We start from the raw sequence: 15,479 nt of genomic DNA, 5'->3' as shown, positions 1-15,479 counted from the left end.
ATAAAATTGTCGATGTTTCGACCCTACATGCAATTTACAAGGGTCGCCTCAGGACAAAACGCGCAGTCTGGCACATCACTTAGGAGGACAAAAATGCGGTGAGAGGCTAATTTCCTATATACATCAGACTTGTATGTTCTTATGAAAAATTACTAAATAAACCAAGATCTACCTCCAAGGAGTATACATTGTTCATGTGCTCAGGTAGCCAATGTTAGTATTTATCTGGATCAATACTAGAATGAATAGATCATTCATATTAAGGATACAGACATATGGGAACTACTGCCTGCATCCCATATCTAAAATACACCTCCATGTATGGAAAGTCAATCCATAACTATCTGACTAACTAAATATTATGTTATATCATAAAGGTCCACAGGCTGTATTAAACTGATACCTTTAATCAATCCCACATGGTGTACTTATGACATTTTTTAAGACATCTCGCCTGTACACATGTATCAATGTAAATGTTGCACACCGCTGCACACTATTACATTGATTGCATAAAAAGGAATCCCATGGAACCCTTTTGTTTATTTATGTTGTGTACTCTGGTTCTGTTACGGGGCAGAAGGGTTAGGTCATGTGAACTGTGATACATAATGTAGGACACATTCAAGTGAAAATACGAGCATCAGAAGAGGTTTTCTTTTATGTGCAAGCAGAGTCCTCAGCACTCAATATAAGCAATCATCAGCTTTCAAAAGTATCCATAGTTGAGATATTCTTTATTCTTTGGGGTTTCTTATTTCATATACATTCTGTAGTCCGGTTATGCTGATACAAGGTACAAGCAGCCATGCCCAAACAGCCACACGTGTTTCGTCGTCTAGCGAATATACCTATCGACTTCCTCAGGACTGCAATACGAAATCAAAATTTCTGTATAAGAACAAGTATATGGTTGTGTCAAGGAAGCACCAACACCCACCTGAAAAAGTGACAGTGTATTCCAAGCAAAAGAGCAAATCTAACATCCTAAAAGACAGAACCAACATCAAGAAAAAGTATTTATCATATAGTCTACTGTGGTCCTTTGTGTAAAACATCAGAAGTATTGTCCCATCACTTAGAAGGTGAACAAAGTTCCTCCCTCAGGTATAGGATTTGGTATGGGCCAGAGCTGCCGACTTTGGAGCAGGGTATCCAGGTTCGAGTCTCGGTGTTAGCTGTACATCCTGTGATTTTGGGCAAAATAGGTTAATCTCCCTGTACCTATCAACCGCACCTGGATACCCTCACGGGTGATTAGCCGCACTATACAAATCTGAGTACTATTGTTAAACAATCTGGTGCTGTTCAGCTAAAGTATTAAGGCTCCAGTCATAACATGCATATGCGAGGCCTCCACAACAGGGCAACAGGCCTTGGTTCAAAAGTGGAGACATAGCTGGTTGAGCTACAATTCGGAAAGCAACACTGGAAAAAAAGTACTCCATGACGTGCATTTTGTGTTTGTAAAATGCACTGCATGGTTCGCTCTCAGACAAGTCTGGACGAACAGTTGCCCACATAGCAGATGTTAGGGTAACATGAAAGGCAGCCTTTGAAATTAAGAGGCCCAGCTCACAATATAGAAATGATTTAAAGACTTAGGCAGGATATTCATTTATTTTGAACTTTTGTAAGGCAACCTTTTGAAACAAAACACGCCGAAGTTACCCTGTCGCAGTAGTGAGCAGAATAAACAAGATGGGTAATATTCGAAAAATATTTTTTATAATATCAGGTTTTTCAAATTTATGGAGAAAAGACAGCAGTTGTTGGTACTCTGGTAGGTGTTGCCGGAGAGAGTTTCATAATTTTGCCCGCGGGTGATACATTCTACACTGTCAAATAAGGATGTCTAAAAAACGGAAAGTAATAAAATATTTTGGGAAGAATGCAAAGATCTACAGGTGGAGTAGAGGGCCATCAGGTCAGATAAGTATTTGGGAGGTTTTTAGCAGATAGCTTTCGGATGAAGATCAGGAATCAGAAATCATTCTCGCAGCTAGATTTCCTTGTTAAGGGTGTTGCTGCAACCTCCTAAGATGCTGTTACAATTGTCTAGTTGTAGGCAAGCAGAGTTTGAGTTACAGCTCTAATGCCGGTGCTGAAAAGGATTACAAAAAGGGGGTGGTGATGGACAGAGTATCTGAGTTAATCAGAACACTCCTACCCAGTCAACAGATCAGGGCTTGATCCATCACCGTTTTTTAGCTCACTGCACCATCCCAGTTCAGAACCTGGCTATATGCAAATTAGTCTGTCCCTGGCCCAGTGCATCATGGGAACAGGGCAGGTGCTGAAAAGGAAGCGTGTCATCTTACAGATGCATTTCAGAGTAAACTGCCTGCAGACATTTGGGCGTTGATGTGATTTTCATTCAACAGGATTGAGCCTAGAGTACTTCCAAGACTATTAGCCGTCTATTTTAACATATTTCCCTGTTTGATGGTGTCTTCCTAATACTCACTTTGAGAATGATTTTATAATTGAAAGAAATCCTGGCCTGCTATTAATTTCTACTGTTTAACTATTAAACAGACTGAGGGGCATTTTATCAAGGCGGGCGATAAGAGATTATCGCCGCTTTAGTGGCCGTTTTCGGCCACTAAGCCGCGAAAATTGTATTGCCCTATTAGCGAGCTGTCGCTAACAGCAGTTAGCGACAGCCTGTAGGCGATAGCGAGCATGGGAGGGTCAGGACAGAGGAGTGGTTACACCCATGTCCTTTGTCCAGTTTCGCGACTGATCAGGAGCCAATGGCTCCTGCAACTGGTTTGAACTGGACTATGCACAGGGACCCCAAATGTGCCCCCAGTGCAGACATCAAAGCACTCTCAGAGTGCACCCACCCAGCCCCAATACACTAAAGCCTGTCTGGGAGGTGGTTACACCTCCCTGGGACAGGAAGCCTATTGTCAAGCCGGGTGTACCGGTGTAGTCATATTTCTCCCTCTAGGAGGGTAGAAAAATACCTCCCACACCAGTTACTGGTGTAGAAGTATGATTCCAAGGTGTTTGACACCAAACAGAACATGTTTCTGAGCAGCTGTTTTATAGTTAGCATTTACCGCGAGGTTATAATGCACTTAAAAGTATATGGTTGGCTGTATCACAGAACAACCCCGGAGAATAGATATAGATTCCAAAGGCTGCAGAGGGGCTCTGCTCATGCATGGGCACCCTCTCACATAAAACCCAGCACCCTGCCTGCAGGATTGATAAGGCCTGCTATAGGGGTGACTGATATGTTTATATGTGCAGTGATATAAGGTAGATATAGTGAACCTATATCTAAGTAAGGGGTGCATGCACCACCTTACAGAGGTTGCAGTAGCAGACCTGTGGTGTCAGTTTGAGTGGTCTCTCAGGGGTGGAATAATACATGCTGCAGACGCTGGGAGGCCTCTGGGGTACCTATGCCCTAGGTACATAGGGGCAGATTTATGATGGGAATGCGCCACGTTTGCGTCACGCAACTGCGGCGTAAACGTGGCGCATCCCTACAACCCATTTTCAACGTGACACATCTAGGCAGATGCGTCACGTTGTAAAACCCTGCGCCACTTGTGGGCGTTCCGGCGCAGGGTGGGCGTTCCGGGGCAGGTGCGCCTCGCAAAAGTGGCTGAGTGAAATCTATAAGATTTCACTCAGTCACTTTTGAGCCCATGCTGCATCAAAACCCTGCGCCTGCTTGAAGCAGGCGTAGGTCTTGACACAGCATTGTATAGATGGGGCACCCCCGAGCCTTGCTGGAGCAACTCCAGCAACGCGCCACCTTTACGGCACAGATGCGTCACGCATCTGTGCCATTTTTGCCCCATGGTGCGCCGCATAGTAAAAGCGGCGCACCATCGGTGGCGGAGCAGCGGCGCAAAATAACTGGTGCATCCCTGGGGATGCGCCAGTTATCATAAATCTGCCCCATAGTATACCATATACTAGGGAATTATAAGGGTACGCCAGAATTCAATCTGGAGTGTACCTGAAGTACATGCAATCAATTTATGGAGAAAGCAGATAAACTGGAGTCCTGATTAGCAGGATCCCAGTCAGACTAGTCGAAAACCAGCAAAATACCAGGAAAAAAGTGGGGGTAACCATGCTGTCAGATTCCACCTTCCTACAATACTCAACATACATCTATGTTCCTGAACTAATTTGGAGAGAATTTTACATAAAACAAACTTTATTGTGATTCCCCTTACCCAAAACAGGTCCCAGGATGCTAGTTTCCGGTCCAGGGAAGACCTGGCTTGGCAGTTCGGGCTCGACTGTTCCCATGAGGCATAGGTTCAAGACTGATTTGCATATGGCTGGGTCTGAACTGGGGTGGCGAAGTGAGCTAAAGAACAATGATGGGTTCAACCAAGATCTGTGACTGGGGGTGAGTGTCTGAAAAGTTTCAGCGCTCCCTCCATCATCTCCTTGTTTTTGTTTTGTTCCCCAAAAGTTGGCATGGTATGCCCAGACATGGGTCCCTTGCTCAGTTTGCTACTGAATTCATGCTAGCCTGGCTGATAAGGGGTGTACCCTGAAACCAGTCCCAGGATGTTTGGTGCCGGTCCAGAGAAGACCTGGCTTGGCAGTACGCGCTGGACTGTTCCCATGAGGCACAGGTTCAAGACTGATTTGCATGTGGCTTGGTCTGAACTGGTGTTGGGAAGTGAGCTAAAGAACAATGATGCATTCAACCCATATCTGTGACTGTGAGTGAGTGTCTGAAAAGTTTCAGTGTTCCGTCCATCATCTCCCTGTGTTTCCCTTACTGCCAGTAAGCAGCATTTTCAAGATTTCAGTTTGTGTGTGTTTCTCTCCTCTAGAAGTTGGACTAGAAACCTCTTCAATACTGTTTGAATATAGAGGTCTAATGTACATATATGCCTACATTTGTGGTAAGGAGCGCACCCACATTGAGTGTGTATGAGTACCCTTGAATCACTGATGAAGCCAATGGCTTTGGAGCAGTGAGGGTCGTTAATAATGGGAAAAACCTTTAGACTAAGAGAAAAAGTGTCACCAAAAATGTTACTTTCTCCTAATCTTACATCGTTGTTCTTCCCCTTCTCCGCCTATAGATGGGGTGCACAGCACTGGAGGATGAGAAAAGAGACAGAGAGCAAAATGCAGTTTAGGAAGAAGCAAAGCGGTTGTGAAGATCTTCCTGGCCAAATCTGACTTCCCTTCAAAAGTAAGTCTCAAGAGGCTAGCGACCGTAGAATGCATGTTGGCTAGCCCACATCAGCACAACATATATCGGATGCATGTAAGTACAATGCGATCTTTTAGATCGCGGTACTTTACAACGCGGTTTCTACAACGCAAGTCGTTACAACGACTTGCGTTGGAGGGCGTGTATTGAGGATTAATATCATTTTCTATTCCAACACCAGCCCACGTAACAGTAGGGAAGGTGTTGGAATATAAAATTAGAATATTCCTTAACCAACAGTGCCATCCAGCGCAAGTCGTAGTAACGACTTGCGTTGTAATGGCAGCGTGGTAAAGGTAGTGCGGTGTAAACACTGCGTTGTAAACGATGTTTCCCCATATATCACTGAGTAGCACATTAGCTGAATGTTTCCAATGATACATAAGCCTTGTCGGAATGTGCTGTACTACTGGAGAAATGTTAGACTCCATGAAGAGTGAAGCTGTAAGTGATGCATTCTGTTATCAATCTGACAAATGTGTCTTAGAGGAAGCTCAGCCGGTGTTGCTGTCACAAAAAGTTACTCTGTTAAGCACAGGTCCCTCAATACGTCAGGATAAAAATATAATGCTTGCAGAGGTCAAAACTGTGCGCACTTTCCTCAGGAAAGAAGGCATGGGGATGGAGAAACAATGCCAGGAGTGCAATCTCCTAATTAGATTGAGCTCCAACAGCACTTTAGTAATGCAGGAAGTTTGAGTCAAAGAATTACGTGTTCCTGTGGAATTTCATAAAGCACTCATGTGCCTGGTCAATGAAATGGCTATCAAGAAGATAATACAGAATTTCATGTAGCAGGAGGCAATAAGTTCAAAGAATTGTGCATCTCTCTGGTCATGATTAGATTCAAGTCCGAGATGGTGGCAGGATGCTGTACTAGAGGGAACAAATTAACTGGACCCATCAGAGGCCTACTAAAGGGCACATAGTTATGTAGAAAAATGTTCAGGCCTATTTCAGAAGACCTTATTAACCACAAGATAGATCTTGCAGCTATCCAGACACATGCAGTGAAAAGACATCATCTCATCTACACAGCACTTAAGCAGATTTATGTTGTTTGCTAAAGTTAAGTGGGAGAACCACAGGTATTTGCTCTCAAATTAGGTTCTAGTGTAATATTTACTGGCAGCCAGCAGGACTTTCAAGTTCGCTAGGGGTATAGGTGTTGAAATGACAATACCTCAGGAACTCTCTGCTAAAGATGAATGATCATGTAGCATGCTGTTGTCCTCCATGGACAGAAGGCTCTCTTCTGGAGGAGTTAGACACGGTCTTCTGTGATTGTTGGAGTAGATTTGAGTACCAAACTGGCAAGGCCAATTTGGAGCCGCCAGGATGGCAGCGTATCCTAGTTCTATAGGACTCACACAAGCAGAGTTTTTGGTGGAAAGGAGTTACAAAACTTCCCCATCCAGATCAACATCTGGTTGTTTCATAGTAATCTAGGCCCACTGTCCATAAAATAGTTCAAAATAGACCCACTTGAAGTTTAGATAAGCTCTCAAGGTAGATATGAGTGGATGACCATATGCCTCAAATATGATACTGAGAAGTTCAGAAGAATCTCCCAGTCATGTGAAGAATACAATGTGGGCCCTTCAGATGAACCAACCTTGTGGAAATGCTCACCCCATCTAAGCATGCACATCTTTAATGTCACTGAGGAGTGAGTACCCCTTCTTTGTGATGAAAAGAGGGATGTGGTGTTGCCTCTGTGGACCATTACAACTCTTTTGTCAGCAGGTGTGTGCAGTTATGGACCTGAGGTACCAAAATGTACTTTTGGTGAGTGTTGTAAAGTCATCCTGTGCCCTGGGCATCTTCAACTTTTTTGCTGACTGGTACTGGTGGTAACTGACTCCGACTGACCACAGGCTCTGCCTAACGAGGCCCATGGCCAGTGCAATGCAGAAGGCACTCTTAGAATACAGTGCAAACACCTACATACTCTATGGTACACTATGGGTTAGGGTACCCCTATGATTGGCATGACCCGCCCTATAAGGCCCTAGTACATAATAGGGCAGGGGGGTTGAAACTACCTTTATATCCCTAGTATATAACATTATACAGCAGTTTAGAGGCCACCAGCCGTTTCTGCGCTTGCATGTGTACACTGTGGCAGACTGAGGTCAGTTTTAAAGCAGCCATGGGTTGCAGAGCTGCTTCTAAGATGCAAATTGTGCTCAAACTCGACTTTGGTGTTTGGCGCACTTAAAAATGATAAACTACAATGTTTGAGCATATTTGGTACTCCCAGGGTCTCCCCTAGGTGTAACAGGGAAGGGACTCAGGTGTTTATGAGGTTATGAGGAGAACCCTCATAAAATGAGTCTTATATGCCCTGTGTTTAGTGGAGTTTAGTGAAGTTGCCCTTTTAACTACCCACATTGTGATAAAGTGCTTCACAAGATAGACTTTTGTGCTAGGAGCACCGTGGAGGGAGTCTCTGCAATATTTGTACATTTTCAGAACCCATAAAGTCTCCCCTAGATGTTCCAGGGGCAGGGGTCCTATAGATATAAGCAGGGGTCTTATAAAAGATGTTTTTATAAGCCCTGGTGTTGGAAAAATGGCCCAATTCATTGTTCCCATTGCAAATACCCTGCTAGATAGGTTAACATGTCAATAAGTTATTAACTAATAATTCCCAATAGGAGAATCATAAAAATGCCATTAAAGGACTTCCTGAAAGGTTATTGATAAATCCAACAATGTGGTATTGCTGTATTTCTCCTACATTGTACAGATAAGAAGTTATAAGAATTTCTTGTCTGTAAGCCAAAATGTAGTCTTCCAGTGGTCTGCCCTGATTGGTCAGAGCTAAGTGGATTAGCCAGGCTCCTTTGATGAGGTGATAAATAGCCCCTGGGGTTAGCCAGCTCTTCTGGGAGGGCATGGTTCTGCTACATAGAAATGCCAGAGCAGGTGGAGGGGTTGTACATTATATTTTTCAATGAAAGGAGGAGACAGGCAGAAGAAACCAGTTTCATTTACACCTCTACACTTTGAACCCAGCCAGATGGTAGGATTAAGGAAAGAATGAGCAGATGCAAAGGGGAGAGACTATGGAGATTAGCCATCCTAGAGGTCTGTATAGCCAGCTCTTCTCCCCTACTTGAAAATCAGCCATGATGAATTTGAGAGAAATGGTGCTCTCTGGGAGGAAACAGTGTCAGGCTTTGGAGGATGTGGCCATAACTTTGGGTGGTGTCCTGCATCTCATTGGGCAGGATTGTCACCCTGTTTGACCCAGAGAACTTAGAATAAGTATCAGAGAGCGACAGAGCCTCTCAGATCTGCTGCTTGAAACTCAAGAAAGAAGAAGGTCTCATGCTGAGAATTTTGATTTGCACCAACCAGGCCCTGCTCTCTGAAGACTGCGCCTGCTGCACAATCTAGAACTATAGCCCTTTGAACTACCTTGCGTTAAAAGGACTAAAGAGTGGATGCCCTGCAAGGTTCGGGTTAACAGAGCTCACCTGGAAGATCATCAACAAGAATCCAAGTGTATTGTGGGAACTGAAGTCCCAAACTTTCAAGGACAATCTTGGAGCTTCCAGACCATTGGAATACATTTTGGACACTTTGGAACCCTTTGGGGAACTTCAGGAAGAAGTTCCAGAAGTTTAGAGCAACTGTGGAAAAAAGCTCTATAAGTGGACCAACTCGACCTAGCTGGCTAAGCTGACAATCCTCAACCATGAGCCGGCCTGCTGTCCACGTTCGTCCTACTGAAAAGCACCAGGGGTCCGACTTCCAGAGTTTGACTGGGAGTAAGCTGACACCCAAGCTGGCGAACCCTCACCCAAGCTGGCCTGGTGAAGAGCAGTGAGGAACCCCCGAAGAAACATCTCTGTAAAATTTTATAAGTCTTGACATAGGAGAGGTGACCGCGACCAACCACGAGAGTCCAGCCGTCCACCTTCGACCGCAAGCCAACCTGGCACCCTGGTTCGTCCCTCTGGAAAGCTCCGGAGGTCAGACTTCCACAAGTTTGACTGGGAGCTCATCTCAAAGCAAGCCGGTGAACCCTCACTGAGTTCGGACTGGCTGAGAGCTTCGAGGGACCCTGGAAGAAAAGCTCCAGAAATGGTTCAAAGTCAGAAGGTAAAATCTTTGACCGATACCTACTGCGAGGGGCAGCGGCACAGGGCTCTATCACGCTTGGGCTAAAACTTTGACTTTTTCCCGGTCTAATGTGACCAGATGTTCCAATAGGTGCTATAGGTTTCTATGTGATATGTAGTGCAAAATCTTCAAAAATGTATATCTCCTTTTCCCTACATTGGATTTATTTTTGTTTCAGTGTCATTTTAAAGATACAAATATTTACTATTTTTAAACATTGGTGTTGGATTTTTATTATGTGTTGTGTCTTCTTTATTTACTGAAGTGGTGTTTTTAAATGCTTTTCATACCTGTCTTTGAAGGTAAACCTACCTGCTCGCAGCCAAGCTAAGAAGGGTTGAGCATGGTAATAATAATAAAAAGACCTGTACTGAACCCTATATTGTAATAGTGGTCTTATTGCCAGAGGCAGATATACATTTGCCACTACCGAGAACCCACTTTTCAACAGTGAGTTCACTACAGTGCTCACCACTCCTCCTCTGAAAGGTCTAGGATTGCCAACAGCTGTAGATGGGACAGGTGAAAGTGAGGTCCCACCAAGAGATTCATATCATGTGCTCACTATTCCAAGATTTGGACCAAAGAAAGATGGACTAGGATGAGTTTTGACTGATCGTTCTACAGCTGGTCACGGTGTGTGGCCAGATGGGATGGCCGCTACGCAGGAGTTCCACGCCTCCTCGTAGCTGGAGTTCCTGTTCCTGACTCCTCCCTCCCCTCATGGTCAATGGCGATGCAGCGAGGCGTTTCTGCTGGTGTTTTCGCGTGCGGCTGTTCTCTGATGAATGGCCGATTTTCTCTTTAGCCGAGGACACAGCGCAGAGCAGAGTCTGGATTGAGTCGAATTTGGAAGCTTTCCCTGGCCAACGATAAGGAGCAGCCAAGGCATGAGGTGAGCGGCGTCTCATCTCCTGTGATTCGCGCGGATGGAGGATACAAGTAATGGACTGCTGGATACTTATTATCTCTGGGCTTGTTATTTTTGAGCAGGCAGAAGATTGTGGTGCCTGGTGGCTCTTTGCTCAGCTCTGCCTGGTTGGACTCAGCTTGTTCTGCAAAGATTCCCTCTGCCGCTGAGGCTGCAGATAAGTGTGCAGCGGCTGCAGTTTGGGTGCTCTGCATCCCCTAAGAAGCACGGAAGCACGGAAAGACACTTGAGGCTATCTGGTTAAAGCCTTTGTTTTTGCTTTTCTAATCCAAATAATTTCGGCAGGTATCCAGTACTTTGGTTGGCTTCTTAGGGTTATAGCGTTGGAGATGGAATTTTTTTTGCCTTAACCAAATTAAGGGCGGGATGGGCAAACAATTAAATGCCCGCACCAAAGCCCGAATTAGAGGCCAGCAACTTAAGGATGACGCCGCCGCTATAAAAAATGCTGATACAGGCGCTGGGAAAGAAGATTCGTTTGTTGATATCTCTGGAACCTCGGGTGACGACGAGGAGGAGACGACGGACTCTGTTATTCCTATCCCATCTCAACTGACTCTTTCAAAAAACCCGTCACAAGAGCAAGCTGGGGTAGTACACGATGTAAATAGGAGTGAGATGAGCGAGGTGTTGGATAATCTTTTGCAGCCTGGGGCCTCCAAAGGCGGGGTGTTAGAGATGGCCCCTAAAGTCTCTAAAAATGTCCCATTATTTGGGAAAAAAACTGATAATTTAATGCCCGCTCCTCTTCCATCATTAGGTTTAAGCTCAAGTCCTATCGGCCTACCAGAAGGTATGGTGGAAGGAGGGGGTGGGCCCACTCTGCCCACCATTATAAATGGGGTCAAAACTCTCTCTTCTCTGGATCTAACGGGCTTGCAAGAAAGTAATTCTATACAAGCGGAAGTGTCGCACCAGATGGATCTCATAGTCTCTTCTCCCCCTGGAGTGCAAAGTCCGATTTTAGGAATGGAGACCGAGACCACAGGAGAATTCCAGATCTCGGTTAAAGATATGCTTAACATGATACTAGGTGAGGTGAGGGAGATGAAGCAGTCTCAACGGTCTGATCTGGCCCTTATCAATCAAAGGCTAGACAAAATTGAAGAAACGATCTCCTCTTTTCCTGTTCGGCTACAAGAAGCAGAGACTAGGATATCGGGCCTGGAGGATCATATGAGTGATGTAAAAAAAGAGGTCACATCCCTTACCAAAACCTCTAAGTCACTTGAGCTAAAATTGGACGAAATGGAAAACTATAATAGGAGGTCGAACCTCAGAATCGTGGGAGTTCCCGAGAAAATCGAGGGCTCTGACATGCCACAGTGGCTCACCTCCTTTTTTCTCCAGGAGGTCATTCCAGAATTCAAAGGAGACTTAACGATTACACGCGCCCACTGTGTCCCTGCGCAGCCATTTCCCAACTCCTCTCTACCTCGGACCATTCTTGTTAATTTTTCAGATATCCGTGTGAAAGAAACTATTCTCTCTAAAGCCTTCAAGCAAAGGCAATTTTCTGCTAATCCTTCCACAAAATGCCGGATTTTTTCGGATATGTCTGCTGCTGCGGCTAGGAGGAGGAAGAAATTTGTAAAAATGCTGCAACTGTTTAAGGACAGGGGAGCACAAGCAATGATTGCTCAGCAATCAAAATTAAAAGTTTTGGTGAAAGGCAAATTTCATTTATTAACGGACATTGATGAAGCACAGGGGCTGTTACGTATGATCTCTCAGGATTAATGGACTATGGCTGTGAGGATGTCTAATGAATTCTAGTGTTGGGCGCTTTTCTTTCTCTCTTTAATTGCTTTTTCTTTTTTTCTCCACGAACTATTGAAATTCGCCGGATGGCAGTGTATGCTCTTTCTTTCGTTTTTTTTCTTTTGGGGGAGGGAGGGAGAGGTTAGGACTGGACTCACAGGAAGGATAAGGGGTGCTAATTCAAGGCCCCTTATGGGTAGGGGTGGTCCCGCATGGCCGGTGTGGGGGAAGGGCCATAAGGGAAGGGTGGGTTACAGGGGTTGGGGGGTGGGGAGGGTGGCAAGGGGCACGAAACCAAAAAATGAAGTCTTGTATATCTGCATGTAATTCACTTGTTTATAGTTGGAAGGCTAAGAATGTTATGAATACTGGACCGGTGTATTTGTTGCAATATGGGGTATCTAAACGGCCTACTATCAGCTTTGGAGCCTGGGTGGGGGTGATTTTTGTGCTGATTCTCTATTATGGGGTTGAAAATGATTTCCTTTAACGTAAATGGCCTAAATAATAGGAAAAAAATGAGAGCAATAGAACTATGGGCCAAAACGCAACAACCTGATGTGATTCTAATACAAGAGACCCATATACCTAGGTCAAAAATTGAGGAATTCTCTATGTTTAAAAGCTGGGCTTCTTGTAGAGTATTCTCTTCATGTTCAGAGTCACAGAGGGGAGTGGCGTTATTTGTTAGTAAAAAATTAGAGGCCCAGCCGGGTCAGGTGGAGCAAGGGGGGTCGGGCTGTTGGTGCTGGGTCACCTGTGTGATTCCAAATAGAATCAATCCTGTTACCTTAGTTAGTTTTTACGCTCCAACAGAGGATAGACCAGAGATATATGAGGAGCTCTTTCATTCTTTGTTGATGGCCAAGGGTGAGATTATTATTGGTGGGGATTTCAACATAACGATGAACAGAGAGCTGGATTCATCCAGCAAGTTGAAGACACAATTTAAGCCTAAATCCCTTAGGTCTATCAAGAATAATATGTCGTTATTTAACCTGTGGGACCCTTGGCGTAATCAAAATCCGGGCAAAAGAGAATATACTTGCTGGTCCGGCAGATTTAAATCCTCCTCTCGAATTGATTTTTTTCTAATTTCACGTCAAATCATTTTTTCTAAACAGACGTTGCTCCATAACGGGTTCTCGGATCATGCAATGATTATCATGGAATTGGGAGTGGTAGATAGGGTGAGAACCCCTAAACGCTGGGTCTTTAATAAAAAATATTTGACTGATGACATTTGGGTGGCGGCTATTAAAACTGAGATATTAGACTTTCTTTCTCGGAATATGGGAACTGCCCCCCTCAACTATGTGTGGGACTCTCTTAAGGCGTATATTCGTGGCCTGGTGATTGGTAGAGATGCGGCCGATCTCTCTGCAGTTATGAATAAGAATAAACTGCTCCAACAAAAAATTCAGGCTCTGATTGTACTCAGGCAACAAAATTCAGCTAGATCGGTTCAAGATCAATTAAATGCGGCCAAAAGAGAGCTCTCTCAAGAGCTCTATACTCAGAGTGATGAGATATTTCGTAAGAGTTCACAAAAAATTTATGAAGAGAGTAATTTTACTGGTAAACTCCTGGCGTGGCAGGCCAGAGAGCAAGCCTCGTCTAATCTCATACATTCTTTACACTCTCCAGACACTCTCAGAGATACATCGGTTCCAGCTGAAATTGGAGAAATAATGGTAGCACACTATAAGAGGATCTATAACACTCAATCGACGATAGATCATCAAAAATTATTGAATTATCTGGAAAAGTACTCTCTTCCTACTCTTTCTCCTATAGACCAAATTAGTATGGCCACTCCATTTACTAGAGAGGAAGTAGAGAAAGTAGTACAACAGCTTCCAATAGGGAAAGCTGCCGTCCCGGATGGGTTTCCCTCAGAGTTTTTTAAAATATTTTTTAGTTCCTTCTCAGATTTTTTCGTCCAGTTATTAAACTTTATGCTGTCCGGTGGATCTGTCCCGGATTCTTTCAGGGAAGGAACGGTAGTAAGTTTTCTCAAAAGGGTAAACCCTCTAATGATCCGAATTCTTATAGACCCATCACGCTACTGAATACAGATTATAAAATTACCACTAAATTATTATCTACACGATTTTTTTTTTTTTCTTCAGATTTGATCCACGCAGATCAGAATGGTTTCGTTGCCGGCAGGCAACTGTTGACTAACACTCACTTTTTAACAGAGGCTTTGGATTTTTTTGAATCACGTAAGGTCCCCGCTTTAATTTTATTATTTGATGCCGCAAAAGCCTTTGATTTGGTGGTATGGGAGACACTTTTTATTATTCTACAGCAATTTGGTATCCCAGAAGTAATTATAAATTTGATTCGGAGTCTTTACTCAGGGTCTCGGGCCAATATTATCATTAATGCTGAGTCTGTGGGACTAGTATCGGTTAAACGCAGTACTAGACAAGGCTGTCCACTTTCTCCGGTATTATTTGCTTTCTTCATTGAACCCTTAGCAACTGCAATTAGGAAAGCTCCTCTTTTATTCCCCCCTATTAATTTGATGCCTAAAATCAAACTTTACGCAGACGATATAATTTTGTTAATTAAGCCTGAAATGCAATGTCAATCTCATGCACTTCAAATATTTGAAGAGTTTGAGGCTTTGGGGGGCTATAGGATAAATTTTTTTAAAAAAACGAAATCCTAGTTTGCGGGGGCATTAATCCTGTAATTCACCCTAATTTAAGATCATGCATTAATAACAAACCGAAAAGATATTTGGGGGGTTTGTTCTCCTCAGTTTCTGATCTCTACAGTTTGAACTTTGTACCATTGTTGCAGAAGGTACGAGTAATGTTTGAAAGATGGAATCTTTTACCATTAACTATTATTGGTTGTGTTGCACTAATTAAGATGTCGGTCCTTCCTTTATTTAATTTTTTTATTTTCAACCATATCTTGTGCTCTGCCTGGATCATTTTTCTCCAAAGCTGAATCCTTGTTTTCCTCTTTTATTTGGGCAAAAAAGACGCCTCGTATTGCTTTTAACACTTTATTTGAAGATAAGGGACAAGGAGGGCTGGCTCTTCCCAATCTTAAAGATTATTATAATGCATATTTGGCTCAATTCATGACCAGATTCAAGGACAATAATCAGCAACTTTTCATAAATTTCTTTGTTGATTTGATTTGTAAAGAAACTCAGATTCCCTCCCCGCTTCAATTATTTAAATCACCAAAAACAGTCAGGTATAAGGTGCTGCACTGGTTTTTTAAGAGACGTACAGCACTCCTAAAGAGATACTCCCTTCCGTTTCTCAATACATCCTCTTCCCTCAGCTCGGCTTTTTCATTTTTCGGAGCGGATATTAGCATGGATCTGCTAGAAAAATGGCAGAGGATAGGGTTTACGAAGTTAAGCGATTATATGGAAGATGGCGCTTGGATTAGGATGTCTGATATGACATCCCG

This window comes from Lissotriton helveticus, chromosome 1_1 (assembly GCF_964261635.1).
Source record: "Lissotriton helveticus chromosome 1_1, aLisHel1.1, whole genome shotgun sequence".
In the NCBI taxonomy this organism is placed as follows: domain Eukaryota; kingdom Metazoa; phylum Chordata; class Amphibia; order Caudata; family Salamandridae; genus Lissotriton; species Lissotriton helveticus.
The sequence above is the reverse complement of the archived record's forward strand: the minus strand, read 5'-3'. Positions refer to the sequence as shown.